Genomic DNA, 27,319 nt, shown 5'->3' with positions numbered 1-27,319 from the left:
AGCTGAAGTCGGACGCTCAACCGACTGAACCACCCGGGGAACCCTGGTGTTACTCAGCTTTTTAATGGCAGGGCCAGGAATAGAATTCAGCTGCGACTGGGAACTCCTTCAGGAAAGGAAAGTTCTTATTACATGAATGGCGTGCATCTGTTGTTTTGTCCACCTAAAGTATGTCCCCCTTCCACTGGAAAAGCACCTTAATTTTCCTTAGGGAAGCTACCCTTCTTTTACAGAATTATGGGTGAATTCTGTCATCTGATTTCATCCCCAGGTACCCAGTGGGGCACCAGCATGAGCGGTAAGTGTACCTCAGCACCCTTGCTCAGGTCATTGATCATCTGACCCATGTCAGTTCAGTTAGAGCTAATCTTGAATCCCTTGCAGGAGTCACACTCTACATGAACTACAGGTGTGAAAGCCTAGACTCCCTGGGAACTCCGAGGAAAATCTTCCCGCGATGGGACCCAAAGAGAGAAAGGCAGAGCAGAGAAATGCAGCCAGCGACACAGTTTGGTGACATTGCTTTGGCCCCCGGATCCAGCCGTGCCTGAAGACAACTCTTAAGTTCTGTTACATGAATCAAAAAATTTATTTGTTTCCATTAATCTAACCTGAGTTGTGTTTCGCTTACTGTTGACTCCAGGAGACCTAATTAGTACATTATGCCTTCTTCCAACCCTTGAGGATTTGGTTGAGGAGCTTGGACTTGGGAACTCAGCGCTCAGTGACGCATTGCCGATCATTGGGTCTCCAGTGCCAAGTTCATGGCCTACCCTTTTGTTGGCCCTAATTAAGTATTTGGTGTCTCAATGCCTGAATGTCTTCTTTTTTTTTTAATTTCAGGCCCCACTTGCTTTTTCATGTTCAGCGAGAAATCTGGCTTCTGAATCTAATCGGTCTATTTTCTCTTTTGCCTAGGACCTTAGAATGATATTTAAAAAATTTTTAAAGGCCTCTGGGGATGCTCACCGTGGTCCCAGGTGAGACATGCCCCATCCGCTGGTCATGGGTAACACACAGGATGGAGCTTCTTCTGACCTATCGTGAATTCATCAGTTTCCAGTGCTCCCAATTTGCTTCTACCTGAAGTTTTTCTTTCACTTCCCCAGGAACCTTCTGGAGCAGACAGGGATTATTTTTGGCTCAGACCTATCTTGTCAAGCTCACTGCCATCTCCAATTCACAGGCTGGCACATGTGGGGCAGCTACTGAAGCCTCATGCCCAGTGGGCAGCTATTTTGGGTTGTTTGTGCCTGACACTGGGGAGGGCTTCCTGCCTGACTCACTGCCCGGTTGAGCCCCCATTGTGCTGGGCCGGGGTGGCTCAGCGGTCTGTTCCTATGCCCTCATCAAAGAGCAGCATCCCCGGATCTTGCAGTCAGCCACGCAGACTGGCCTGAGCAGCAACTGTGGGATGCTAAATTTAACCACAGCCTCTTTAGGAAATGAGATGCTGGGAGATTTTGAGACGGAAAGTGGGGGTATTGTTTTTCTCTCGTATTTTCTTCTTCTGGCATTTGAATAGACTGAGTTAAATCCTGGTTGAACTATTCCTTGTTAGCCGTGTGATCTTAGGAAATTTACTTTACTACTCTCAGCCCCAGCCCCTGCCCCCTCCCATCAGATGGTAACGATAAGATCCATTGAGTGGGGTTAATTAAGGATTAGAGGTGATTAACTTCTTTAAAAGGGTCTGATATAGTGCCTGGCCTCCAATTGAAAACCATGATATTCTAATTTCTCATTAAAATTTCTGCACCTAGGACGGGGGTCAACTACCTACTAGGTCCTCATTAAGTGCTAAAGGAATAAATAAAAGGAGGAAAGAAAGAATGAGTGAGTGTTGACATCACAGCACTTGTCCCTTTTGTTCTGCCCAACTTTAACCCTCCAGATGTCCATATACATGCATATGGAGGACATTGGACAATCCATCTAAAAGGCCTGTGAACTTTACTGTGTTTTTGCTTAATTTTTTCTGTATTTACATTTTGTCTCCCTGAAGGGCGATGAACTACTTCCCGTCAAAGAACACAGCCCAGGTCTTAATCATTGTTCCTCATGGGCCTCAGTTTCCCTCTCTGGAACAACAGGGTTGGTATTTCCCTAAGTCCCTTTGAACAATGACATTCTCTGATTCCGTTGTGTCATTTATTCCGTCCTCCCGTATGGCCCATGACACTCCACCTCGCACACAGTGATCACTCAATAAATATGAGCTGAATTACTAACATCCAGAGGTGAGGTCTCAGGCATAGGGGAGGTTCTTTGCTTTTGGCTTGGGAGAAGAAGGAGGAAAGACGTGACTGAGCTTCAAGGCATATGACATTGGATGCCTAGAGATCTCAGCTGAGGGAATTGGAAACTGGGGCATTTCGAGTTTGTAGAAATGGGGTGAGCTTTGAAAAATCAGGAAACTGCTTTCCCAAGGGGCGCCTGGCTTTTACTGTCCTCTCTTTGCGGCGAGTTCTGCAGATGCTTCTGCATTGGGGTTTACTCACCAGTCCCGCTGGCTGGGAGGGAAAGAAGGGGGGAGGGAGGGAAAGTGAGTTCAATGTAGCGAGCCTGTGCGAGGCCCCAGGCAGAGACTGTAGGCAGCAAACACTTACTTAGCCTCTCTTGGGAGTAGGAATAAAGTCTTCCTGAAAAGAGGATAAGGGAAGGGGGAGAGTGGTGGCCTGTGAGAGATACGCCAGCTTCCTCCTTTCACTCCCTGTCTTAGTTGAGATCTGCAGGCAGCTTCAGTCCATGACTGTTCCACAAGGATTTATTGAGCACCAGCTCTGAGCCACGTCCCACACGAGATCCTGGGATACAAAAATGAGCAGCACGCAGTTTCTGCCTGCGAGCGTCACCATTTGGTAGGGCAGACATACACGTAAGTAGTCATCAGAATATATCCCGACGTGTCATCAGAATATATCGCGTAAGTAGTCATAGGATGGAGTTGTGTGCACTAAGTGCCAGCATCGACTCCAGCAAACGACTCCGTCTGGGGCAGGGGTGATGGAGGGACAGGAGAGGGGCTCGCTGGGAAGAGAACATCTAAATTGGTTCTTGGATCAGTGGGAGTTTCAGGGCCAGAGGTGGTGTGCAAAGCATTACCGGCAGAGGGAACAGTGTGTGAAAAAGCACGGAGGTGAGAAAGGTCATGACGGCTTAAATGAGGAGCCTACGTGGGGACTGTGAGCTTTCTACTCCTCTGGGAAGAAGCTGCGTTATTGGAATAAAGGTTTTCTTGTGCTCCCGTGTTTGCTCATTTCCTTCTCCTCTTCTTCCTCTTCCTTTCCCCAGATTACTTGGCGGCTAATTGCTGTCCTTCCTGGTTACAGCTCTGTGAAGTCAGGGCCCATGGCTGCCTCGCTCATGTTTGTGTCCCGTACCCAGCACATATCATGGGGCCTCAGTAAATGCTCCTTGAATGGGGTCAGAGGTAGAATGAGATTCCCCAAAGGGAGGTCAAAGACAGAAAAGAGTACAAGAGGGAAATAACTTCCAGTGGTCAAGAAATTCCAGAAGAAGTCACTGTGAGAAGAAAGGAAGACCTTTATGTCACCAAAGTCTCCCCTCTGATGCCCTACCCCACCCCCCACTCCATCCACCCAGGTCTGTTGTTCTAAATGCCCTCCTTTTCAGCAAAGGAAACCATCGACAAAACAAAAAGGCAACCTACCGAGTGGGAAAGGTATTTGCAAATGACATTTCTGTTAAGGATTTAATATCCAAAATATATAAAGAGCTTATGTAACTCAGCAGCAAAAAAACAAAACAAAACAAAAAAACAAAAAACAAAAAAGCCAATTAAAAAATGGGCAGAGGACCTGAATAGACACTTTTCCAAAGAAGACATCCAGATGGCTAACAGACCCATGAAAAGATGCTCAACATCGCTCGTCATCAGGGAAATACAAATCAAAACCACACTGAGATACCACCTCACACCTGTCAGGATGGCCAAAATGGACAACTCGGGCAACAACAGGTGTTGGAGAGGATGCACTTTTGCACGGCTGGTGTGTGTGCAAACGTGTGCAGCCCCTCTGGGAAACAGTGTGGAGGTTCCTCAAAAAATTAAAAATAGAACTACCCTACGACCCAGCAATTGCACTACTAGGTATTTATCCAAAGGATACAAAAATGCTGATTCAAAGAGGGTACATGCACCCCCATGTTTATAGCAGCGCTATCAACAATAGCCAAAGTATGGAAAGAGCCCAAATGTCCATCCACTGAAGAATGGATAAAAAAGATGTGATCTTATACACACACACACACACACACACACACACACACACACAATGGAATATTACTCAGTGATCAAGAAGAATGAAATCTTGCCATTTGAAAGAACATAGATGGAACTAGAATGTACTATGCTAAGTGAAGCAGGTCCATCAAAGAAAGACAAATACCATATGATTTCACTCATATGTGGAATTTAAGAAACAACAGATGAAGATAGGGGAAGGAAAGGAAAAAATAAGATAAAAACAGAGAGGAGGCAAACCATAAGAGACTCTTAAATGTAGAGAATAAACTGAGGGTTGCTGGAGGGCAGGTGCATGGAGGGATGGGCTAAATGGGTGAGGGCATTAAGGAGGGCACTTGTGATGAGCACTGAGTATTATATGTAAGTGATGAATCATTAAGTTCTACTCTTGAAACCAATGCTACACTAGATGTTAACTAACTTGAAGTTTTCTATCATCTATCTATTTATTTACAAATAAATATTTATTTTGAGAATGAGAACGAGAGTGTGTGAGAAGGGGAGGGGCAGAGAGAGAGAGAGAGAGAGAGAGAATCCCAAGTAGGCTCTGCACTGTCAGCACAGAGCCTGAGGCAGGGCTCCAACTCACAAACCATGCGATCATGACCTGAGCCAAAATCAAGAACAGTGGGTATTCATCCCAAGAAAATAAAAAGCATTAATTCAAAAAGACACATGTACCTCTATGGACACTTAACCAACAGAGCTACCCAGGTACCTCTAACTTGAATTTAAATTTAAAAAAATGGGCCGAGGACCTGAGTAGACATTTTTCCGAAGAAGACACCCAGATATCCAGCAGACACATGAAAAAATACTCAACATCACTAATCATTAGGGAAATGCAAATCAATGAGATATCATCTCATACCACTCAGAATGGCTACAATTGAAAAAAAAAAGCAAGAAATAAATATTGATGAGGATGTGGAGAAAAAGGACCCCTCGTCCACTGCTGGTGGGAATGCAAATGGTACAACCACTGGGGAAAACAGTACGGAAATTCCTCAAAAAATTAAAAAGAGAATTACCCATATGATTCAATAATTCCACTACTGGGTATTCATCCCAAGAAAATAAGAGCATTAATTCAAAAAGACACATGTACCTCTATGTTTATTGCAGCATTATTTACAAATTGAAGCAACTTGGGCGTCCGTCAGTAGATGAATAGATAAGGAAGACGTGGTGTGCAAATATATATGTAATGGAATATTATACAGCCATAAAAACGACGTGATCTTGCCATTTGGGAGAACATGGACGGACATAGAGGATAGAGGATATTATGCTACGTGAAATAAGTCAGAGAAAGACGAATACCATATAATTTCACTCATACGTGAAATCTAAAAAAAACAAATGAAAAAAGCCAAAATCGGTATCAGACCTATAAATGCAGAGAACAAACTGATGGTTACCAGAGGGAAGGCGGGTGTGGGGATGGGCAAAATGGGTGAAGGGGAGTGGGAAATACAGGCTTTCAGTTATGGAATGAATAAGTCACAGGAATAAAAGGCACAGCGTAGAGAATATGGTCAACGAGATCGTAATAGGCTTGTATGGGGACAGACGGTAGCCGCCCTTGTGGTGAGCAGGGCACAAGGTATAAAGAAGTTGAATCATTATGTGGTACCCCTGAAACTAATGTAGCATTGTATATTAATTATACTCCAATACACTTTTTTTTTAAAAAGTAAAAAAGCAAAAGCCTTAAGTGTTTGCGGTCCGAACCCAAATTTACCCTCCTCGTCTCAGGCGGAGGGGTCGGTGAGATGTCCTCAGAGAGCCACCGGGGTTAGGGATGCCACACATATCATCTTCTTAGCCCCGGGACACCTGGAAAGCTAACTCTCACAGTGGAGTTAACGCGAATGTACGGTGATTACTTGGTCCAAATAAATAAGAGCATCTTTGACTTCATTCAAAGAATTGGCAAGTAGGATTTCAGAAGCTGGAAGGTCACGGAAGGAACCATCTTTTGCCAAGCAGCGTCGTTGGAAAGCTCCCGCAAATGCAGTCATTTAGGCAGCCACGCTGGTGGGCTTGTCCTTTAGAGAAGCAAGCCCGTGGAGAGCTAAATGAGTCTCAAGCCCAAACTGCTTCCTTCAATTTTCCCTTGTGTCAGATAAGCTATATAATTATCGATAACGATGAGTGTCCAAATATTTATTTAAAGAGCAATTGAAAGTCTCTGATTTATATTCATGGGTTATTAAGTAGCTGCAGAGTTCCTACGTACTTTTTTTCCCCTTGGCATAATGATTAATTGAAGTCTTAATGCAGATTTAAGAGATATTTTTCCAATTTTGCCTGGGATGCTTTCTTCTCCCCCGAAATAACAATTATCCTCTGTTGGATTTTGTGGTGGGGGGGGGGGGGGAGGGAGTCCTGGGTATCTGACCTCATTTTTTTTCTGATGTGACTGTATGGGGCCAGGCAAATAAAGTTGGGAAACAATGTCATCTGGCTTCTTATCGGAAGAAATCCAATTCATCTCCTGGTGGTGGACTTTTAAATACTCTGTGAGGGTATTTGAAGTGCCTGGAAGGCGGGGCCGGGGGGGGGGGGGCGCATACACGCACATACGTGCACACAGCTGTATGCACAGAGACACGTATTTGCCATTATACGCTCTTTTTTTAAATAATTTTTTAAAAATGTTTCTTTCTTTTTGGGAGACCGAGAGACGGCGTGGGGGAGGGGCAGAGCGCGAGGGAGACCCAGAATGTGAAGCAGGCTGAGTTCCAGCCACACAAGATGGAAAAAAAGTCTACACTCCTGCTCCACAGCACCGTGCTTAAGGTTAACAATACTGCACACTTCAAAATTTGCGAAGAGGGCAGATCTCATGGCGTGTGTGTATGTGTGTGTGTGTGTGTGTGTGTGTGTGTGTGCCACATTGCAAAACGACGACAACAAAACAGGCTTATAACCATAATTAAAGCCTGGAGTTCATCCTTTCCAACCTGTCAATCGATCGCTGCAGTATATGATGTAACAGCTCAGCTTTACAAGGCATCACATCTCCAGAGAGCGGGGCTTATGAATCGTTTACTTCAGTTCAGTTGTAGTTTTAGAGTCGACCATTGTGCAAGTATCAGGAATAAGTTGACAATGAAGCTTTTGAGATTTGCAACACTGCGGGGCTGTAGGGATTCTATCAGAGTGAACTAAGTGAGTCCGCTTGGCTAAAGAGGATTTTCTATTTTTATAAGCTTAAACAATTTTTGAAGGTGAGAATTCACCTAAAATCAATAAAGCATATTTAAAAAGTTTAAATCGTAGAAAAACAAACCCCATCTTACATACATTACGATGTTGTATTAAATCACTTTCACGTGTCATCAAAATCCGGGAAAGGACAGAGCTGGTTTACAATAAAATTTTTTAAGCCTCTCTAATTTGTGCAAAAAATCATCATGAGAGGAACAGTCAAATGGATTTTTAAAAAGTGTAATGTTTATACCACTTCATTTATAAACCATTATTGTATATGTGTTTCTGTCCTCAAGTTTATTAAAATACACTTGACAAAAATTGTATATATTTGGGGTGCCCGGGTGGCTCAGTCAGTTAAGCGTCTGATTTCGGCTCAGGTCATGATCTTATGGTTTGTGGATTCGAGCCCCACATCAGGGTCTGTGCTGACAGCTCAGAGCCTGGGACCTGCTTCAGATCTGTGATTCACTCTCTCTCTCTGCCCCTCCCTCACTTGCTCTCTCTCTCTCTCAAAAATAAAAATAAAAAAATAAAAAAATTGTATATATTTAAGGTGTACAATGTGATGTTCTGATATATACACCCATTGTGAAATGAGCACCATATTCAAGTTAATTAACACATCATCCCCTGACATAGTTACGATTTGTGTGTGTGCTGAGAACACTTAAGATCATCTCTGTTAGCAAATTTCAACCATAAAGTCTCTTAAAATCACCGTTAACCTAGTAACCAAAGCCTCTAAACTAACTCAGAGTCAACATATTTTCCTAGTTGTGGTCAGAAAAATTTGTTTTCTAGAGTATCTGAAACAATTAAAACGTCAGGAGTTATTTTTTTGGAAATTTAAATTAGTCTTTAATTCATTACTATTATCTATAAAGCCCATTGGAGCATGTTTTTGCTCCATGAAACTTGAACACTTTATGATCTGATTTGTTCTTGTTAGAAACGTTCATCTGGTTTAAATATTTCCAGAGTGCCCACCTGACGAACATTTTTAGTGGTCAATTTACAAGTTTTACAAAGCGAGGGAGAGAAAGACGTGGAGAGGGAGGAAAAAGGAGTCAGCTGCTGTCAGATGTGGAGAGTCAGGTTGCAGGTTGGTTTCCAGGGTAATTGTAAGAGCGTTAGTGATCACCAGCCCCGAGGAATCTGTGACCCTGAGGGTAAACTATGGGGCCGGTTGTAGGACTTATAGTTGATGGGGGACTGTCGGTGTCAATTAGGAAAGGATTGGTTCTCTTCTGTCATTGGAAATTAGGCATTTCACCTTCCTTAAAGCCAACTTCAGAATTCCTCAGGGACAGTTAGTGCTTTCTTCTTCGTTGCCTTGGATGGGACAATTACATTCCTCGTGATCCTTTGGCTTATATTATTAACAAGCGTCGTGGCAGGACTGACTCCATTTCGAATTCGTTTTGCCTCAAACCCTTCTCCCTGCCTCCTTGTTCCGTCTTAGACCTATTGCAATCATTACATATTGTAAGCCTGCCGGGGAACTAGTTGACTTTTAGATTTTAATGGGAGCGTTGAAGACACACAGGACGCTTTGCACAAAACAAGCTAATCAGCACACTCTTACATGTCAACCCCCATGCATGTGACAAGTTCATGATGATCAATTCTGTTTAAGTTTTTTAAGGAACTTGAAGAACCTGATCTGTGTTATTTGAACACATCTGACCCATTGCTCAAGCCTACAAATGGCAGCTCCAGCCAGTTTTTTTTTTCCTCTTTCTTTCTTTTTCTTTCTTTCTTTCTTTCTTTCTTTCTTTTTCTTTCTTTCTTTCTTTCTTTCTCTCTCTTTTTTCTTTCTTTTTCTTTTTTCTTTCTTTCTCTTTCTTCCTTTCTTTCATCTCTTCCTTCCTTCCTTTCTTCTCTTTCTTTTTCTTTTTTCTTTCTTTTTCTTCTTTCTTTCTTTCTTTCTCTTTCTTTCTTTCTTTCATCTCTCCCTTCCTTCCTCTTTCTTTTTTTCTTTCTTTCTTTCTTTTTCTTTTTTCTTTCTTTCTTTTTCTTTTTTCTTTCTTTTTCTTCTTTCTTTCTTTTTCTTTCTTTCTTTCATCTCTCCCTTCCTTCCTCTTTCTTTCTTTTTCTTTCTTTCTTTCTTTCTTTCTTTCTTTCTTTCTTTCTTTCTTTCTTATTGGCTTCCCTTCCCTTTTAAAAGCCCCCACCTGCACTGAGATGGGGAAATAGTTTAGGGGACATTAGTCTGCCATCTTCTTGGTTAGCAGGCTTTCTTGAATAAAACCTATTACCTTGCCCCAACCCCTTGTCTCTTGACTAATTGGCCTGTCCTGCAGGGAGCAGAGCAGATCGGGCCCGGATCCCATTACAGTTTTGGGAAGCCAGCCATCAGTGTGCTGCTCGTGGTGGGCCAGCTGCTGGGGAGAATTTGGGGATGTTCCCGGCCAACTGCAGGAACTACTTCCTTCTGGGGACAGTCCCTTGGTGTCAGACCATGGTGTGGGCTGCCCCCAGTACTTTCCATTGGAAGGAGAAGACCCCTTCCGGGTGAGTTGCTCTGGCTTGTACAACCTAGAAATCCTTTTTTGTGGCCCCAGGCCATTTGTTTTCTGTTGTTTGAGGCACCTGTTCAGGTGAGTGAGAATGGATGTTGGACTTTTTACCCAGTTTGGTTTTGGTTTGTCAGGAGAGCAGCTCTTTTGTGATTGTGTGGGACAGTCATGGGAAATCGATGTCTATTCCAGCAGACAGCCGTCTTGGAGCATTTTGAAGAAAAGGTCCAATTTCAGTCATTCCCCTGTGTCCGAGAAAATAATCTTCTATCGTAGCACAGTATGCTTTGGATGGGCTTTAAACAGCTCCTTGAATCACATGCTATTTTGCAATCGCAGTTGTATCGCCAGAGAGCTGGCAAAGAGAAGGAGAGCCGAGCAGGCCTTCATGCTCCTCTGACCGGAGAGACTGACAGGGAGGGATCTAAGCTGACGCTACAGAGACCAGGGTACAAGGCTCTTCCCTTGGTCCTACAAGATGATGGGGGAAACTTAAGGGAGGAAGAAGACAGGATGTGTCACATGTTCTAAATCTTTTACCTCCCCTTTCACTCCTGCCTCTTCCTGCTGAAATGCTTGAGCCTCCAGAACCTTCCGCGACTTCAGCTCCTCCTCGGTTTGAGCCCAGTGCAGCACCAGGGCCTGGAGGAGCCTTTCCTTCTAAGACCCCGCAAGGGACTCAATTTGGCCAGGTAGCAATTCCAGCCAGAGCAGGGCGGTTCCCTGCCTGTGGTATAAACCAGCATGAACAACTGGTTTTCTACTTCAGAACTGTTCAATTGGAGGAACAATAACCCACCCCCTCCGCCACCGAGATGACCCCCCCCCCTTAAAATGACTGAGCTATTATTCGCCTTAATATTTGCTACTCGCTGACCCGCTTGGGTGGATATTCAAACTCTTTAAATATGCTTCTCGTGGCAGATGAGAAATGATTCGTGATAGAGCAGTCTTGGGAAGAGGCCCAGTGGCTCCATTTAGAAGATGCCAATCGGGGAGGGCACGTGGGTGGCTCAGTCTGACTCTTGATTTTGGCTCAGGTCACGATCTCATAGTATGTGAGCTGACAGCGCAGAGCCTGCTTGGGATCCTCTCTCCCTCTCTCTCTCTCTGCCCCTCCCTCTTTCAAACTAATTAAATAAACGTCAAAAAGAAAAAAAAAAAGATAGGATGCCGGTGGAGCTCCCCTGCTGGTGTTATGGTTTCCTGTTGGAACCGAATTGGGCTCCCCATGACAGGGTCATGTCTGGACTGAGTTACTGCAAGAAGTGCATTTTGGTTGGTCTCAGGGAGGGGGGTCCTGAATAAAAGAGCCTTAATAAAACACAGGAATTGCGACAACAACAACCTGATGGGGATTCCACTGAGTTCCTGGAGTACATTTACCAAATATACGGGAAGTATACGGACAGCGATCCTGCCTCACTGAAAATGTTTGGATGGCTAATATGACCTTTATCAGACAGAGTGTTCCCGACACTAAGAGAAAAGTGGAAATCTGGATGGAGCACGAAGGATGGGGCCATCACAGGTGGCGGACACAGCAGTCAAGATGGGCAATGGCGGAGCACGAAGACCAAACACAAGGTGCAAAGAGACAGGCTCCTGCCTTTATGGAGCTGACGTCGAATCTGTTGAGGAGGAACTGGACTTCCTCCAACAGCTGTGCCAATGGGTGCCAAAGGAAGGGCAGAGGATGAAGCAGGGAGGGACCTTTTCCAACTGAGTAGATGATGTAATAACCGCAGCAAAAGGATTATTCTCCATGTCCATGGGAAAACCTCAGAGGCTTAAATAGATGAGCGCGGCAGAGAGAAAGGAGTCAGAAGAAAGAGAGCCAGAAATGTATTCATCTTGTTATTCGCAGTGCCAAGCATAGAGCCTGGCACATCAATAATTTCTTGCTGTATAAATACAGGAGTTATTGAATGAATGAATGAATGCATGAATGATATTTCGTACAGAGCTGGCAGAAAAGAAGAAATGGGCTCATTACCAATCGAGTGCCTGTACTGGGCCAGATACTATGGTAAACACCATGGAGACGGGATGGCCTTTAGTGCTTTGAGTAATTTTGTGGGGATCGGTATTATCCGACCCTTTAAGGGTGAGTCAACTGAGGTTGAAGCCTTCTTTTTTCTTTTTTTTTTTAGAGAGAGAGAGAGGGTACACAAGCAGGGGAGGGGGAGAGACAAAGAAAGAGAGACGGTGGGAGAGAACCTTAAGAAGGCTCCACACTCAGAGCAGAGCCTGACACGAGGCTTGATCCCAAGACCCTGGGATCATGACCTGAGCTGAAATCAAGAGCTAGACGCTCAATGGACTGAGCCACCCTGAAACCTTTATTAGCTTCTTTCATAGGTATGTGGTGATGTGTTTTATGGGAGATGATTTTGCAAACTATGAAGGACTACATACCTGTGGGGAAATAGTTGGCATTACTTAAGTCAGAACAAACTTAAAACACAGATATAATCAAAGCAGTAGCACTGCTGAATAGCTTAAACTTAACTGACTCCTAATGCCTATGCCTGTTTATTGTAGGACTGGATATTTTCATTTAGAATCATAATTTTACTATTTTGCGAGTGTAGGTAGATCACCCAACCTTCTTTGTTAAGGTGTAGTTTATTTAAAGGTCTATAATATCAGGCAAATTGCATTTGTTGTTTTATTTAATTAATGAGGTTATTCAGCAGGAGTGGGTAGGTAACAAACAAGCCTACCATCTGGTGATTTCGTATTGGGCAAAATGAACCTGGAATTTTAATCTTTTTTGTCTTCAAAATTTTATTCTTAGTTGTTATAGAACTTTGCCTCATAACAAAGTAAAATAAATAGGGGCCATCATATGAATGCTCATCAACTTCTGGGCACAATGCTTGACTCTCTTAGATCTTGACTAGGCACAATGCTTGACTCTCATAGATGTTTTAAAATTATGTGAATACTACTGGTTATCCACATTTTATGGAGGAGGTATCAGAGAGCCAAAGAAATCAAGTGTTTTGGGAACACTCAGCTGGGGTGGGGTTTGAATTTATATTTGTGAACAACAGTACAGAACAAATGGGTCTAACGGACATATACAGAATACTCCACTCAACCATGGAAGAATATATATTCTTCTCTTTTTTAAAATTTATTTTTAATTTTTTTTAATGTTTATTTATTTTTGAGACAGAATATGAATGGGGGAGGGTCAGAGAGAGAGGGAGACACAGAATCTGAAGCAGGTTCCAGGCTCTGAGGTGTCAGCACTGAGCCCGACACGGGGCTCGAACCCACAGACCGTGAGATCATGACCTGAGCCGAAGTCGGAGGCTCAACCGACTGAACCACCCAGGCGCCCCTATATATTGTTTTCAAGCACACGTGGAAACTCTCCAGGATAGATGATGTGTTAAAACAAGTCTCAACAAATTTGAGAAGATTGAAATCGTAACAGGTATCTTTTCTAACCACGGTGGAAAAAACCCAGAAATCTATAGCAAAAGGAAAACTGGATGGTTTACAAATATGTAGAAATTAAACAACACACTCCTGGACAGCAAATGAGTCAAAGAAGAAATGAAAATGGAAATAAGCAAATATCTTGAGACCAATGAAAATGAAAACACAACATCCGCGAAACAATGGGAGGCAGCTAAAGCAGTTTGAGGGAGTTCACAGCAATAAATGATTATGTTAAAAAAAATCTCAAATAAACAACCTAGATGTTTGCCTCCAAGAACTAGAAAAAGAACAAACTGAGCCTGATGTTAGTGGAAGGTAGGAAATAAGAAAGGTTAGAGCAGAAATAAAAGAAATATGGGATAGACATATAATAAAAGAAATCAACAAAACTAAGAGTTGGATTTTTTTAAATTTTTTAAAAATGTTTATTTGTTTTTGAGAGACAGAGAGAGACAGCATGAGCGGGGGGAGGGGCAGAGAGAGAAGGAGACACAGAACATGAAGCAGGCTCCAGCCTCTGAGCTGTCAGCACAGAGCCCGACATGGGGCTTGAACTCATGAGCCGTGAGATCGTGACCTGAGCCGAAGTTGGACACTTAACCAACTGAGCCACCCAGGTGCCCCTAAGAGTTCATTTTTTTAAAAGATAAACGAAAGTGGCAATTCTGTAGACTAACCAAGCAAAAGAGAGGGAAGACTCCATTGTTTCCCAATGGTGCCCCTTGAGACTGTAGGAGTCTTGCAAGGGTAGCTCATTAGTGTGCCTTGTTCCTGGGTCTCCACTAGGGGAGATGATCCTAGGCTATTCTTTGGGTGAGTGGAATGTACTTGGCATTTGACTCCAGGACAATCAATCTAGATGATTTAGGAGAGGGCCTGAGCGCAAGGGTGGTGGTGGGGTGGGTTTGGGGTCGGATGGGGTGGACTCTAACAAAGAGATAATGAAAAACTTCCTCCATGGATTGGCTTTTTATTTGGAATTTGAGAAAATGTGGGGAGGAATCAGTAGTTAGTAGAGGTGTGATGAAAACGCCACAAGGAAAGTATTAGCCATGAACCCAGCAGAGGGCTATTGAAGGCAAAGCAATGGAAGGAAGAGGTATGAGCTGTTGCTGATAATAAAGCAAAATGGCATCATGGATCCTGAATGTCCCTGAAATGTCTGCCTCCATGGCCCTTTAAGATAAACCCCAATTTCTTGAGGCACCTTGTGGTCGTTTTAGTTCTTGCAATCAAGATCCAAAATTATGCACATGGTGAGGTATTTAATAATGTGTAGCTCAAAACTCTTTTCGTTGTTAAGAGACAAGTAGGAAATACCAAGAAATATCTTCCTCTTGGTTGTAAGATCAAGGTGGCTGGGATTGTGGGACAGCTGTCCCAGACAGTCAGATGGACGCAAAGTAGACTTTGTATATGAGGAATAACACAGCTGTCTTAAGGCGATGAGAGCTGGGGGGTTGTCTGTTGCTGTAGCATATTCTCTCATGTCCTGCAAATATAATTATTTAGGTTTTTCTGGTTGTTGCAAGCAACAGAAATAAACTCTGGTTATTATAAGCAAAATATATTACATTATAAATATTTATATATTATAATTACATTAATTATATATTATAAGCAAATATAAATTCGTTGGAAGAATCTAGAGTATCTAACAGAATCACAAGGAAAGCTGAACAGCGAGGCTTCTGAAAGGCAACCCAGGTCAGCCCTGATGATTGGAGCAGAAAATACTGGGCAATATGAATCAATTCCAGCCACTTTCCGTCCATTTTTCTGGCCTTAACACTCATATCCCCTGGAGAGAATGTTAGATTGGCTTCATTTTAGGTTACTTCTCCACCCCTTTGGCTAAAGGAAGGCTGGACAACGTGATGGACAGTCCCACTAAAAATTTGTGCAATCGGGAGCGATAACTCCCCAAAGGAAGATCAGGGTGCTATTACAAAACAGACAAGTAAGAACACAAACAGGAAGATCCTAGAGAGAAAACAACAGAAATTATCACACGATTCCTATTTCTGTACACACTAGAGTGATGTTTATGCTTGCTTGCCCTGACATTGGACTCCTGACTTTCCTTGATTAGCATTGCTTCTGCCTCAGCTATCAGGAGCCTGGCAGGTACAGGATGAAACTCCTCTTACGTTTATTTGACCTCCTCCTAATTGGCTTGTTCCTCTCACCTTCTCCTTAAAGATGGTGGCCTGTGAATTTATACGAGATTGGATAGCTCAGTACTGTTTGTGAGGCAGAAATAACGCACTGGTTGGCTGCATTAGGAAGGAGCCCAGCCACAGTGTGTTGTAAACTCCGGGCTTGAGAATTATTAACCTACAAATTAATGAACACAGAGAATTAGGATTTCTAGCCACATAATCAGGCCGCCCAGGAAAAATGTCCCCAAATAATGAGAATGAAAAATTAGTCTATTTGTATATTTGACAGCTGGCTGAGTGCGATGTTCATTAGGAAGTTAGAAAATTGCTCTTTCTGCTTTCCAAGTTGGAAGTCTAAGTGCTACAGTCATTTTTGAGATGGTTTTTCTATCTGAATGCTTTCCCCTTTCGTCACGTGGCTAACTCCTCCCCGGAGGGTTTTGGCAAGTTCTCTTCGTGTTGCAGGTGCCCCTGAAATGCCCATCTCGGCAACTGAGAAAAGGGAGTTTTGAGAAAGAGCAAACACAGATGGGATAAAACCATTTTCTCCAGACTTGCGGTTTTCAAGACCTCACCGCCTGGGGGAGTTCGAAAAACTATTGGCTCCACCCTAGACCAATTGAATTAGAATGTTTGGGAATAGGGCCCAGGCACTGGTATTTTTAAAAGCTCTACAGGTGATTCTAGTGTGTGGCAAGGTTAAACACCGACTCCGAAACAAAACAAAACCAAAAAAAATCCCAAATACTAAAAGCCTGGACAGGCTACTGCCCTTGGGAATCAGCTAAACTCTCCTGGGATTAATGGAGTCTTTGGGACCTATCAGCCTTTCGAAGGCATGGGCGAGGCTCATCAGTATGTATTAGTGAGCACTGCCCCAAAGAGAGGCACATACATCACAGGGAAAGGAAGAAGAACAGATCTACATTTACTAAACTATTATGGTATGCCCGGCCCCATATTGTGTGCTTTTCCATGTGTTGTCTGTAATCAGAATTTTGGCTCTGATTTGGCCATGGAAGCTAAGGGGAGGGAGATAATTCCTCTTGACAATGGACAAACCACCTAAGACTGGCAATTCAATGTTTCCTCTCAGAACTTGGAGTCTGGGAGGCGCCTGGTGGCTCAGGCGATTAAGCATCCAACTCTTCGTCTCAGCTCAGGTCTTGACTTGGGATCTTGAGTTCAAGTCCTCTATTGGGCATGGAGTCTACTTAAAAAAAAAAAAAAAGAACTTTGGTCTGGGATAAGTGACTAAGAGGTAAATAAAGTTTATTTCTACAGCAGTGGCTGCTGAGAGCCTAATGGTGGGTAGGGTATCAGATTCCCTCCTGGCTTATTGTGGATCCCAACCATCTTCTAAGCCATGTTATCCATACTTCCTTTTGATTCTGTGGGCCCCCAGATAGTCTTCCAAAAAATTATTTTTCTACTTTTATCATAGAGTCTCTCTTTGCTTATACGTATTTATTTATTTTTTTACTGTGAAGAACCTTGCCTAATATCTCAGTACCAATGATAATACAAATATTTTATAGCTGCTCGCTGGCTAACACAGGCTTCTACATACTTATAACAACCCTATGAGAAGATATATATCTGGTTTTTTGATACATGTATCAAAAACACATCTGAACAATTTATTACCTTCTACTCACTTGGAGAGATGGAATTAAGAAGTCAGACAGTAACAGGGGTTGGTTGAGGGTGTGGAGAAATTGGAGTGCCCATCCACTGTTGGCAAGAATGCAAAATGGTGAAGCCACCTTGGAAAACAGTTTGGCAGTTCCTCTAAAGAATGAAAACCTATGTCCACACCAAAACTTCCCCACACTTACGCATAGCAATGTTATTAATAACCAAAGAGTGACTATAATGCAAAAATGCATCAAGCGATGGACGGATCCATAAAATGCGGTATATCCAAACAATGGAATTTACTCAGCTGTGAAAGGGAAATGATATTCTGATATCTGCTTCAGGGAAGGTGAACACTGAGAGCACGATGTTAAACTTTATTTTTGAGAGAGAGAGAGCACACGCAGAGGAAGGGCAGAGAGAGAGGGAGACACAGAATCCAAAGCAGGCTCCAGACTCTGAGCTATCAGTACAGAGCCCAATGCAGGGCTCGGACCCATGAACCGTGAGACCATGAGCCTAAGTTGGACGCTCAACGGACTAAGTCACCCAGGCCCCCCCTTGAGCATTATGTTAAATGAAAGAAGCCAGGCATGAAAGGGCGCACATTGTCTCATTATGTCTATAAATGTCCAGAATAAGCAAATCTATGCAGCCAGAAGGTAGATTAGTAGTTTTCAGGGGCTGAGGGAGCAACTATAAAAGTATGGATTTCTTTTTTGGAATAATGAAAATGTTCTCAATTTGTATAGTGGTGGTCATTCCATAACTCAGTACGTATAATAAAAACCACTGCCATTGAGTTGTATAATTTAACAGAGTGAGTTTTATGGTATGGTAATTATACCTCAACAAAGCCAATCTATAAAACATGAAAGCACATGTAGAAGAGTTATACCATATGCACAATTAACGTATTAGAATTAATTTACATATTCTGGGCAAAAAAAAAAAAAAAAAGCAGTGAAGGCATTTTTTAATACCCTTGGCTCTAAAATATGAACTATTTTTCTGGTACTCAGTCAAAGAAACTATAAACTGAGAAGCTGGCTCTGTATCGGGAAAAGATACAGCATCACAAAGCTATGTATATGATATTCTGTGCCTGATTTAAGAGGTTTTCAAGGGTAATTTTGTTTTTTTTGTCTTATTTATAGACTACAGAAACTAACTACTTTATAAGATATGACTAGACTACTGTGTGTTCATATTTGACACTTTAAAGAGGAGGAAGTTGGAGTTCATGGAGTATATGTAAATTGCTGAGGGTAATAGCCCTAGTCAGTACCTGAATTTTTAATCGCAAGCTTCTGAACTCCAAATCCTATGCCTTTTGCCTTCTACCAATGGCCTTTTATAAAAGGATTATATTTTACATTATAAACGAAGATAAGCAGTTGCCATTTTCAGTAAAAAAAAATCTATAATTATTCCTTTAGCCATCGATCCGTCCATCCATCCGCCTAGCCGTGAACAAATGCTTGTTGGACAAAGGCTCAGTCCAGTAGTACAAGAGCCATGGAGACTTTTGAGGGATTCACAGTCTAGCGGAGGAACTTAGCTCCTATACTACCGCACCTCGTGTGGGATATAAAATGGGTCTCAGTCAGTATTGGTTGGGAAAAGCAGTGGGAACTTTTTTCAGTTCTGGATTTGAGTGGGTGGAAGGCACACATCTTTCCCTTGGCAGATCCTTTTTATAAATTTTTATTTATTTATTTTTAAGAGAGAGAGAGAGAGAGGAGGAGGGGAGGGGCAGAGAGAAAGGGGAACAGAGGATCTGAAGCGGGCTCTGCGCGGACAGCAGAGAGCCGGATGTGGGGCTGGAACCCATGAACCAAGGTCATGACCTGACCCGAAGGCAGTCACTTAACCGACTGAGCCATTCAGGCGCCCCTCTCTTGGCAGTTCTAAACATGATGGCTGTCAAGGTTTAGAATTTACCCTCTTAATGAGGAATAATTGTTTGAAATAGAAATAACATGGTAGAAATCAAGAATTTTAACACATGGACTGCAGGGCTATTATCATATTAGATTTTAGAAGTTACCAGGTTTCTATATCACTTCCAAAGGCCCTGCTCATTATTGGAAGAGTTACTTACAGTCCCCCTTACCAGGGGCCTTGGCGGATTGAGTGTGGCCCTTTATAGTGATTCACTTGATCTTACCTAGGATAAAATACCTCCTGTAAAATGGGGAACACACCAATATTTATTTCATAAGCTTTTGACGTATAGTAAAGGAGATCATCTAAGCAAGCTTATGCTTGCTGTACCGTATACTATCCATTTTACAGATGATGAGATAAAAGGACTTGTCCAGAGCCTCAGATAATAGCTAGTATGTGGCAACAGCTAGTAAGGGTAGGCTTCTGGCCTAAGGTGGCTGAACATTCCACTCCAGACATTCTGCAAAACTTTGTTTCCTTGAGTGGGATTGAAACATTATGATAATACGTTGTTTTCTGCACAGGGAAATGATGGCTGTTCTTTATGGTTCCAGCATGGCGAGGCATGTGATGAAGACCCAATGAGACCATGCATGCACAGGGCTTAGCAGAGGCCCTGGCTCACAGCATAACCCTTGCAATTGTTACTTGTCTAGAGGCCACAGTAACCTGTTGCACATCCTCCCTTCCGCTGGGATTAGGTTTCAGGGATGTCAAATGACTGAGCACAGATTTAGTCTAGGACAAGGGGCCCAAACCTGGCTTTGCATCAGAATTATCTGGGGCACATTGTGTTCATCACTCTGGTTATTTTCTTTTTAGGATTTAAATAAATATGAAACCACACATATGTGAAAATTCAGAAGGATACACAGCAAAAGTTAAATCTTTGTCTGTCAACACAGACCTTGGGTTTCCCCGATCCCTCTGAGAGGCAGTTACTGTTCCCAGAGTCCGTTAGCTTTCTGAAATATGACTGATGCAAATGCATTTGACATATCGTATATGTTCAGGCTGTGCACACTATTTTGCATCTTGTTTCTTTTCCTTAGCAATCTGATGCGGAGAACATTTCCTACCAATACCTACAGAATGTGACGGCAATATATTGCATTGTGTATGGATGCTGTCAGGATGTACTGAACCAATTCTCTCTTGATGGACATTTAGGTTATTTCCAGAATTCGCGAATACAGGCAACGCTGCAGCAAATGCTCTTCTACATGTTTCTTTGTGCCCATGACATCTGTAGGATACATATCTCCAAATGGGATTGCTGAATTGATGGGTTTAGGGAACTTTCATGTTACTGTGCATTTCCAGCTTGCCTTTCAAAGAGATTATGCTGATTCACTTTCACCAGTCACCCCTCCCCCATGCCAATTGTCTAATCTTCCTCAAACAGATAAGTAAAAAATGACAGCTTATTGTTGTTTTGTTGCATTTTAAGATTTACGACTAACAGTAAGCATGTATGTGTTCATATGTTCAAAGGCAAAGTTTATTTATTTTTCTGTGAAATTTCTGTCCTTGTCCTGTGCCTATTTTTATGCTAATTTCTTATCTGTTTAAAACTCTTCACTTACATAAATAGTACCTTGTATTATCTTGGAAATATTTTCTCTCCTGTTTGCCTTTTGTCTTTGACTTTATGGCAATTTTTTAAAGTTTATTTATTTATTTTGAGAGAGAGACAGCACGAGTGGGGGAGGGGCAGAGAGAGAGAGAGAGAAAGAGAGAGAGAGAATCCCAAGCAGGCCGATGTGGGGCTCAAACTCCCAAAACTGTGAGATTGTGACCTGAGCCGAAACCAAGAGTCGGATGCTTAATGAGCTGAGCCACCCAGGTGCCCCCTTTACGGCAATTTTTATATGTGGAGATTTTTAACTCTTGTATAGTTGAAAGTATTAATTAATTCCTTAATTGTCTCTGGGTTTTATGTGTTTCTTAGAAAGATCTGCACTCTAAGACTATTTAAAAACACCTCACTCTTTCTCTCATTAAAAAAGTTCCTTACACATTCGTCACCTTTCTTAGATTCATTATAATAAAATAAGATAAAAATATTTTGTAGTCTTTGCTCCTGAAACATTAATTTTTTTTTTTTTTTAATTTTAGAGCCAGCATGCACGTGCATGAGTGGGGAAGGGCAAAGAGAGAGATTCTCAAGCAGGCTGCAGGCTCAGCATGGAGCCCAAGGTGGGGCTTGCTCCCACAACCCTGGGATAATGACCTGAGCCAAAATCAAGAGTCAGACACTCAACTGACTGAGCCACCCAGGTGCCCCCTGAAACATTATTTTTAAGGATTTTATTTTTAAGTGATCTCTATACCCAACGTGGGGCTCAAACTCACAACCCTGAGATCAAGAGTCACATGCTCCATTGACTAAGCCAGCCAGGCGCCCCACTCCTGAAGCATTTTAAATATATTTTTAATTATAGTCACCATGGTATACATTAGATGCCCAGAACTTACTCCTTTTCCTAGTTATGGGTTTGTACCCTTTGTCCATCACGTCCCCACGTCCAGTACCCCAGCCCTTGGCAACCACCTTTCAACTCTGTTTTTTTAGTTCGGATTTTTTTGTATTGTGGCAATCCCTTCAGTCCTGTGATAATACACTCTCATGTATTAAATCATGTTACACATCTTAAATAATATCAATAATATCTCAATAAAGATACTATACTTTTTTGTGTATGTTCTGTTCTGTCGTGGTTGGAATCATCTGTAAAACGATATGGGCCTGATGCTTTATTGAGGGAGGGGGGTGATTGTTTTGACAAGCGTCCTTATTTCTTCTATAATGATGGGTCTGTGCACATGCCCTATACCTTCTGAAGTGAGGGTTGGTGATATATCTTTCCTTAGAAAATTATTTATTTTTTCACCTGACAGAACGATCTTTTGTAATTCTTTGTTATTCACTGTATGCGTAAAAAAAAAAAAAAAAAAAAGGTCGTTGTTTTTGTATTTGTGTATTTGTTTTCTCAATTTGATTTGGTTATGTTTTATCTGGTTCATTGTCTCTTCCCCCCTGCCCCCACTGCAAGAATGAGGTTTTTAAATGTATTGGTACGGCTTTTTAAAAGAATGTTTATTTATGTATTTTGAGAGAGAGAAGGAGAGGGAGAGAGAGAATCCCAAGCAGTCTCCATGCTGTCAGCACAGAGCCCATGGTGAGGCTCAATCTCACAAACTGTGAGATCATGACCTGACCCAAAATCAAGAGTTGGACACTTGACAGACTGGGCCACCCAGGTGTCCCAGTACTGTTTTTTTTTAGTTCTCTGTTTTATTAACTTATTTAAATTCGTTAATTTCTTTTTTCTCCCCCTTCCTTAGGTTAATGTTGCTGTTTATCTATCTTCTTCAGACGAATGCTTAATTTACTTAGTTACATTTTTTTCTTTATTTTGTATTGTGATAATGAATTTTCCTCCACCGTTGCTGTACCTAAATCCCACAGGTCTGCTGTATGTTTTTATTATTATAAATTTCTAGTCTTGTATTAATTTTTGTCAGTTTATTTTTTGAGTTCCAACGGTTTCAGAAAGTTTTATACTTTTTGATGGGACGGGATGGGATATTTTGTCTAGTTTTGATATTAACTAAAAACCGTATTGTCCTGTGATCCGAGACTTTATCTATATTCTTATTCCTCTTGAAATTTATTAAAGTTTTGTTTCCTAATATATTACTGATTTTCATAAATGTTTCATAGACTCTTGAAGGGAAATGTTCTATTCTCTGCGGGGCATTAAGTTAGTCATAAATAAATAGGCTCTATTTTTTTTTTTTTTTAACTTAAGTCTTCTATAGACTCACTTAACTATTGGCCTCTGATCTAATTTGGGCTAAAGGAGATGAATTATGCCATTTAAGTTTTATTATATTTCTATCTTTACCCTTTATAGTCCCTTTAGGTTTGCTTTATGAATTTGGATGCCAAATAACTTGGTTAGTGAAAGACTGCTACATATTCTGCATATAGTGTAATAATTCTTTTTAAAAGAATTATTCTCTTTTTAAAAAAATTTTTAACGTTTATTTTATTTTTGAGACAGAGAGAGACAGAGCATGAACGGGGAGGGTCAGAGAGAGAGGGAGACACAGAATCCGAAACAGGCTCCAGGCTCTGAGCAGTCAGCACAGAGCTCGACGCAGGGCTTGAACTCACAGACCGTGAGATCATGACCTGATCTGAAGTCTGACCCTTAAGTGGCTGAGCCACCCAGGCGCCCCTAAAATAATTATTCTTTATTTTAACAGAGTATTCCATTTTATCCAATTGGATGTTTTTTACTCAGAATTAAACCTCGTCTATTACTATTTATAAGGTTTCTCCTGCCTTGTTCTTGGTCTGTGTTTGTCTGGTTATTTGTTGATCATGGATTTCATTTTGACATTTTTCCTTCTCTTCATTTTAGAAGGGCTTGCAATATATAACATGTTAGCCCCTGTTTTGTGAACTGAAGCCTGTATTCTTTTTTCATAGTGAATTTATTCCAGCTGTAAATTTTCATTTGCCAATATGCTTTTTTTTTTAAAGAAGATTTATTTATTTAAGTAACCTCTACACCTAATGTGGGGTTTGAAATCACGACCCTGAGATCAAGACAGGTGCCCCCCAATATGCTTCTTTTTGTTCTGTCTTCTATATATCTTACCTAGTATTATCCTTTGTTTATAATGCATTTAAAAATACATGTAAACTAAATCTTTCTACAAAAATTTTTAATGTTCATTCTTTTTTTATATTAAATATAATTTATTGTCAAATTGGTTTCCATACAACACCCAGTGCTCATTCCAACAGGTGCCCTCCTCGATGCCCATCCCACACTTTCCCCTCTCCCCCACCACCCACAACCCTCAGTTTGTTCTCAGTATTTAAGAGTCTCTTATGGTTTGGCTCCCTCCCTCTCTGTAACTTTTTCCCCCTTCCCCTCCCCCATGGTCTTCTGTTAAGTTTCTCAGGATCCACATATGAGTGAAAACATATGGTATCTTTCTCTGCCTGACGTATTTCACTTAGCATAATATTCTCCAGTTCCATCCACGTTGCTGCAAATGGCCAGATTTCATTCTTTCTCATTGACAAGTAGTATTCCATTGTGTATATAAACCACATTTTCTTTATCCATTCATCAGTTGATGGACATTTAGGCTCTTTCCATAATTTGGCTATTGTTCAAAGTGCTGCTACAAACATTGGGGTACAAGTGCCCCTATGCATCACCACTCCTGTATCCCTTGGGTAAATTCCTAGCAGTGCTATTGCTGGGTCATAGGGTAGATCTGTTTTTAATTTTTTGAGGAACCTCCACACTATTTTCCAGAGTGGCTGCACCAGTTTGCATTCCCAACAACAGTGCAAGAGGGTTCCCATTTCTCCACATCCTCGCCAGCATCTAGAGTCACCTGATTTGTTCATTTTAGCCACTCTGACTGGTGTGAGGTGTTATCTGAGTGTGCTTTTGATTTGTATTTCCCTGATGAGGAGCGACGTTGAGCATCCTTTCATGTGCCTGTTGGCCATCTGGATGTCTTCTTTAGAAAAGTGTCTATTCATGTCTTCTGCCCATTTCTTCCCTGGATTATTTGTTTTTCGGTGTGGTTATTCATTTTTGAGAGACAGAGACAGAGCACAAGTGGGTGTGGGGCAGAGAGAGAGGGAGACAGAGAACCCGAAGCAGGCTCCAGGCTCTGACCCCGAAGCGGGGTTCACGAACCGTGAGGTCATGACCTGAGCCGAAGTTGGAAGCTTAACTGACTGAGCCACCCAGGCACCCTTGTTTCCCCCCGTTTTTGACGATTGCACATTAATTTGAGCAATGTTCTACATGTCTTTTTGTGCCGATGTGCACCGAGTCCATTTGTTATGTATCTAGGAATGACATTTCCGCATCATCGGGGTTATACTGTTCAACCATAACAAATAACGCTACCTTTCAAAGAGGTTCTAACTATATTCCCAACAGCGGACCGGAGTTTCCAAGCATTCTTTCTACATCTTTACCAACACGGTGTCACAGTTTTCCATTTTACTCGTTGTGGGAATATGAGGTGGTATCTTAGGATCTTCATCTCCATTTGTCTCATCACTAATGGGGCTGAGCACACGTTCACGTTTATGGACCATTTGCATATATCTTTTTTTTTTTTTTTGAAGTGCCTGTTCAAATCCTTTGCCCTGTTTTCTGTAAGATTATTTGTCTTTTTACTGCTTTATAGGAGTTCTTCATATATTCTAGATATGAGCCCTTGGTACTGATATGCATAGGATCTTCCTCCAGTCCCTGGTTTGCCTTTTGCTTTCCTAATGGTATCTGTGAGGACCAGAAGTTTTTAATACAAACACAGTCGACATTTGTCATTCTTTCCCCTATGGTTAGTGCTTTTCACACCCTGTTTAAGACATTTTCACCCACCCAAAGGTCATAAATATATTTTCTAGAAGCTTTACTGATTTATATTTCACTTGTAAATCTACAGTGGATCTGGAATTGATCATTTATATGTAAGAATTGAGATTTGTATTTCCTGCGTAGATATTCAATGGATTAACACCTTTTATTTAAAAGAGTCTTTCTATGGGACGCCTGGGTGGCTCGGTTGGTTAAGTGTCTGACTTCACCTCAGGTCATGATCTTGTGGTTCACGGGTTCAAGCCCCGCATCGGGTTCTGTGCTGACAGCTCAGAGCCTGGAGCCTGCTTCGGATTCTGTGGCTCCCTCTCTCTCCGCCCCTACCTCCCCTCTCTCTCAAAAATAGATAAACATTAAGAAAAAAATTTAAAAGTGTCCTGTCACTTTTGCCATAAATACGTAGAACTTCTGTTAAACCTCCTGTTTCAGTGCATTTGTCTATTTGTCTACCCTTGGGTCTCTATCACACTGTCCTATTTACTGCAGCTTTATAATAAGGCTTCACATCTAAGAGCATAAACTACTCTCATCTTGCGACTCCATACAATTTCAGAATCAGTTTATCAGTTTACACATGGGTATACGCACACCCGGTTTTAATTAGCATTGTCGTGGTTCCAGAAAGTGTGCTTTTGGTGCAGAGGCAGAAAAAAAAAAAAATCCACCCATGAAATGAGTAGAGGGCGCTGGAAACAGGTGGAAAGACCATTATGGTTAAGAAAGAAGAGGAGTGATATGAATGGACTTCTCCACGTGCTGCCGATGGTGCTTCACAACGCTATGGATGGCTGCTGTCACTTTCGTCCTGCCGGGGACAATGAGGTAAGCATCTTGCATAAGCCAGCAAGTGAAAGACCTGGGATTTGAATCCAAGCACGCCCAGCTCTTACGTCGAAGTCTGTGACGTTTCTATCACACTGGTCCGTCAACAGAGGAAGGGGAAAAGTGGTTTAGAGTTCCCTGAAGCTCGACGCCTAACTCAGTGGCTCTGTGCTGAACGCGGTTTTCTCTCCCCAGGTACATGTGCCGATGTCTGAGGATAGTTGTCGTCGGCACAGCTGGGGTGCTACTGACGTCTAGTGGGTAGAGGCCAGAGAGCCTGCTAAATAGGCTACCTTGCAAAGGAATAGTCCCTCCCTTTCTAAAAAAATAAAAAAATACCCATCCAGTCCAAAATGCCCATAGAGTCGAGGGTGCTGTACCCTACGCCACTTTGTCCTCATTGAACTCAGTCCCGTCATCATCCTCTGGGGCAAGTGTGGGTTCTAATCTGGAACAGTACAGAGTTTCACTTCAGTGAGTGTCTAAGTTAGCATTCTGTACTGTGGACATGCCCTCACCTCTGGAATCTAGCTCCCCAAAGGCTAGATCATTCTTCTTAAAGATGATTTCATGATGATATGATGGTTAACTTTATGTCAGCTTGGCTGGGCCAGGGTACCAAGATACTTGGCCAAAAATTATTCCAGATGTTTTTGTAAAGCTATTTTTCCGATGAGGCCAATATTTAAATCAATAGGGCCTGAGTAAAGCAGATTATCTTCCACGATGTAGGGGGGCCTCATCCACGCAGTTGAAAGCCTTAAGAGGAGAGAGATTGACCTCCCTCAAGAAACAGGGAGCTCTGCTAGCAGATTGCCTTGGACTGGAACTATAACTTCAACTCTT

Source organism: Panthera leo, chromosome F2 (genome assembly GCF_018350215.1).
Source record: "Panthera leo isolate Ple1 chromosome F2, P.leo_Ple1_pat1.1, whole genome shotgun sequence".
Classification (NCBI taxonomy): domain Eukaryota; kingdom Metazoa; phylum Chordata; class Mammalia; order Carnivora; family Felidae; genus Panthera; species Panthera leo.
This window is presented reverse-complemented; position numbering follows the sequence as displayed.